We start from the raw sequence: 5,143 nt of genomic DNA, 5'->3' as shown, positions 1-5,143 counted from the left end.
CCCTGCACAACCAAGTGGGGGGACAAAATCAGGTGTGCACTGCGCAACGCCATCTGTGCCAAGGTCCACCTAACTACGGATACGTGGACTAGTAAGCACGGTCAGGGACATAATATCTCCCTAACAGCACACTGGGAAAATGTAGTGGCGGCTGGGCCTGAGGCGGATAGCAGTTTGGCGCATGTCCTTCCACCACCGAGGATTGCAGGGCGCTTCAGTTTGCCTCTGTTCTAATCCTTCTACTCTGCTTCCTCATCCTCTACCGCCTCCTCATCCAGTCAGCGTAACAAATTCACCACAACTTCAGCACAGCCATGGGTAAACGCCAGCAGCAGTTTTAAAACTTTCCTGTTTGGGGAAAAAACCACACACCACGCAGGAGTTGTGGAGGGACATGGAACAACAGACCGATGAGTGGTTGGCGTCAGTGAGCCTCAAGCCGGGCCTGGTGGTGTGCAATAAGGGCAAAATATCGTTAGCAGCTCTGGGCCTAGCTGGTTTGATGCACATCCCTTGCCTGGCGCATGTGCTGAATTTGGTGGTGCAGAGTTTCCTGAGAACCTACCCCGATATGCCACAGCTGCTGCAGAAAGTGCGGGCCGTCTGTGCGCACTTTCGGCGTTCTCACCCTGCTGCTGCTCGCCTGGCAGCGCTGCAGCGTAACTTCGGCCTTCCCGCTCACCTCCCTCATATGTGATGTGCCCACAAGGTGGAACTCCACCTTGCACATGCTGGCCAGACTGTGCAAGCAGGCAGGCGATAGTGGAGTTCCAGCTGCAGCACGCACGCGTAAGTGTCGCTCTGCGGAACAGAACCACTTTACCACCAATAACTGGGCTCCATGCGAGACCTGTGTGCCTTGTTGCGCTGTTTTGAGTACTCCACCAACATGGCCAGTGCCAATGACGCCGCTCTCAGCGTGACTATCCCAGTTCTATGCCTCCTTGAAAAAACGCTACGGGCAATGATGGAAGAGATGTGGCACAGGAGGAGGAGGAGGAGGAATCGGGATCATTTGCAAGGCTTTCAGGGCAGTCATTTCACAAGTGGCTCCGAGGGTGGGTTCGTGCACCAACAAAGGCCAGGTACACGATTGTCTAGCAAGGGCACAGTTCTGGAGGATGACGTGGTGGAGGATGAGGAGGAGGAAGACATGGAGGAGGAGGAGGAACCATGTTCACAGCAGGATGGCATCCAGACCAGCTCATGGCATTACTGATGCGTGGCTGGGGGGAACAGAGGACACAGATGATACACCCTCCCACAGAGGACAGCTTTTCATTGCCTCTGGGCAGCCTGGCACACATGAGCAATTACATGCTGCAGTGTCTCGCAACGACGGTGTGTTTCGCACATTATGACAGGTGCTGATTACTGGGTGGCCACGCTGCTGGATCCCGTTTACAAGGACATGTACGTCCTTAATCCCCTCACTGGAGCGTGAACGCAAGATGCGCGAGTACAAGGCACGCTGTTTAGACGCGCTGCTGGTGCAATTCCCACCTGGTAGCGGGGGCACAGTGTAAGCAGAAGGCGAAGGCAGAGGAGAAGGAAAGAGGTCGCCAACGCAGCAGGGGCACCGCCAGCACCTCAGAAGGCAGGGTTAGCATGGCCAAAATGTGGAAAAGCTTTGTCAGAACGCCACAACAAACAGCACCACCAGCTGATATGGAACGTTTTAGCAGGAGGCATGCATTTCAGCAACATGGTGGAGCAGTATGTGAGCACACCCCTACACGTACTGAATGACGGCTAAGCCCCCTTAAACTTCTGGGTCTCCCAACTTGGGCACATGGCCTGAGCTTCCCTTTACGCCTTGGAGGTGCTGGCCTGCCTGCGGCCAGTGTATTGTCTGAATGTGTATTTAGCACGGCAGGGGGCGTTATCACAGACAAGCACAGCGCCTGTCCAGAGCCAATGTGGGACAAGTCACGTTCATTAAAATGAACAGGCTTGGATCCAGAGGAGTTGTCCGTACCTTGTGCAGAATAGACACCGGGCCGGCCTTACCCAGCCATTGTTTTTTTCTGAGCTTTCTAGGGTTGCCATCTCATCCCTTCAAAGCAAAAAACATATTAATTACACAGGTTCTCTGGCTGATTAAGGTGCTCTTAATTAAACTCACTTGGTGCCCTTATCGAGTCTATCGACATTAAATTAGCCCAGACCTGTGTAACTCTGTGTTCAGGTTTAAAGGGATGAGGTTAGAACCCTAGATCTGTCTCACTATTTGGGATTTACCCTAATTTAAAAAAATAAATAAATTAAAAACCTAAACCCTGCCTAGTGTTGGCTACCTCCTCCTCCTCCTCCTCCACCGCCGCTTCCACCTTCAGTCACATTCTTAGGCTTGCGCACTGCAACTGCTTTCTTTAAGTCCCACCAGAGGTTCTCAATTGATTTAAGTCTGGTGACTGCGATGGCCCACTCCAAAATGTTCCAGCCTTTAATCTGCAACCATGCTCTAGTGGAGTTGGAGGTATGCTTGGGCTCATTGTCCTGTCCAACGTCTCCCAAGCCTCAGGTTGTGAAGGACTGCATCACATTTTCATCCAATATCTCCTGGTACTGAAGAGAATTCATGGTCCATGCACGCGCTGAAGCTTCCCTGTACCTGCAGAAGCAAAACAGCCCCAAAGCATGATTGACCCCCCCCGCCATGCTTCACAGTAGGCAAGGTGTTCTTTTTCATCATAGGCCTTGTTCTTCCTCCTCCAAACAGGTTGATCCATGGGCCCAAACTGTTGTAATTTTGTTTCATCAGTCCACAGAACACAATCCAAAACGTGTGTGGTTTGCCCAATGACTTTCGGCATACTGCAGTCGACTCTTATTCTTTGGAGACTGCAAGGGGCTGCGCCCTGGGAGTTCTGGCATGGAGGCCTTCATTAGCAGTGTGCGCATATTGTCTGAGCAGAAACTTCAGTACCCACATCTGACAAATATTTTCTCAGTCCTCAGCAGTCACACAAGGGACTTTTCTCCACTCTACGCTTCAGGTAGCGCCACAGCAGTCGAAGTGAGCATCTTCTTTCTGCCACGACCAGGTAGCGTTTCAACAGTGCCCATTGCCTTGAATTTTGTATTTACTACTTTATTACAAAACCAATTGATGTCATATTAGTTGCATATGGTTCTTTATGAAGTCCTTGTAGGAATTCATTCTGAATACAATTACAAATGTACACTAAATTCCCTAAAAACCCTTTACAGAATTGGGGGGTTCAATAATTTGAACAAAACTGTAGGACCTCGTCTCAAAGGTCAAAATCATTATATTTTTAATTTATATTTTTTATGTTATTTTAAGTTATTTCCTATCCACAATTATTTCCAGAGTACTTGCATGTCTTCCCGACATTTTGCTGCCATTTGCAGCCCTCCAGCCCTTTCCCCTTAGTTTTCTTAGAGACATTTTTGTAGTCAAAAGTCTGGGTTCCCATTGACTTCAATGGGGTTCGGGTTCGGGTCAAAGTCCGGGTCCGAACCCGAAAATCCAGGTGTCTGCTAACTCTAGAACCAATGCCCCAACATGGTCCTCACTGACTCCCCAAAGGAGGCCCGCCTACTGCACGAGAGTGGGATCCGTTGCAACTGCATCAAGGGGTGGTCTATAGATGGGGCCCTCTGATGATCAAGAAAAGAAATGGCAGCTATTTCTACCGGAAAAACACAGGGAGACAATATTGACTTCTCTTCACAACAACCCAGGGCCACCTAGTGCCCAAGAGGACTTTCCACTGGTGAGGGATGGATTCTATGGGCTACTGCACTCCTGTATAAGATGTGCCATCTTCAGAGCCAGGGACCCATGGAGCTGGTGTGCATTGACTTTCTGTGCTTGGAGCCAGATATGAGTGGACAGGGAAATATCCTGGTAGTGACTGACCACTTTACTAGGTATGCCCAGGCCTTTCCCACAAAGGATCAACAAGCATCCACGTGGCCAAGGTCTTGGTGGAGAAGTTCTTTGTACACTATGGCCTGCTCCAACGCATCCATTCTGATCAAGGGAGAGATTTTGAAAGCAGCCTCATCAAGAGACTTTTAGACTTGTTAGGCATTAAGAAGTCCAGAACCACTCCATACCATCCGCAAGGAGATCCTCAGCTAGAAAGGTTCAACCGAACCCTCCTGGAAATACTTGGCACTTTGAGTTCGGAGAACAAGCAGTACTGGAGCAAGCATGTAGCCGCCATTGTGCACGCTTATAACAACACCGCAAATGATGCCACAGGATACTCCCCTTACCATCTAATGTTTGGATGGGAGGCCCAGTTGCCAGTAGACTTGGCTTTCGGGACATCCTTAAATCATACTTCAGCAACATCCCACAGAGGGTATGTAGACCGCCTGCGGAAAAGTCTGAAGACCACCAATGACAAGGCCCAAGCTACCAAAGATGCCCAAGGGCTAAGAAATAAAAGGAACTTTGATCTCAGAGTCCGAGTGCAGGATTTGCAACCAGGTGACAGGGTGCTGCTAAGGAATCTGGGTGTCCCGGAAAGCACAAGTTGGCTGACCACTGGAAGTCACAGCCTTATGTCATTTGCAAGCAACTGCCATCACTCCCAGTGTACCAAATCTGACCAGAGGGGAGCACAGGCTCTCTGAAGACTTAGCATCGCAAACATCTACTGCCCATATCAGAAGCAGTTAATTTGTCACCACTGCCAGATCCACAGTCTACCCCCACGACCTCTCAGAGATCCCGACCGGTTACTAGATCTCAGTCTGTACCCCTCGCTGTAGAAGATGAGAAGAGTGAAGATGAAGAGATGGGGATAAACTGGCTGTGGCCACCTCAAATGCCAGGGTTTGCCACCCTCCCTTCGTCTCCGCCTAAAGTGACGGACGCTGCAACTCTTAGACCAGAGGCTCCTGCATTTGTCCCCCAAAGTCCACCTTCTGAAGAGTTGGAAGACACTCAATCTTCCCTGCCAACAGCAGACCCCAAAGATGTCCAATCATTTACATAAGGGGGAATTGAGGCTGATATGCAGGAAGAAGCTGTGGACGAAGCCAAGTCCAGTGTGCCTGTAACACCAGAGCCAAAAGAACAGAGAGAGTGAAGGGCTATTCACCCACCCAAGAGACTGACTTATGACATGTTAGGTGAAAGCTCTGAGGAAGCTGTGTTCAC

Source organism: Rana temporaria, chromosome 1, assembly GCF_905171775.1.
Source record: "Rana temporaria chromosome 1, aRanTem1.1, whole genome shotgun sequence".
NCBI classification, from domain to species: Eukaryota; Metazoa; Chordata; class Amphibia; order Anura; family Ranidae; genus Rana; species Rana temporaria.
This window is presented reverse-complemented; position numbering follows the sequence as displayed.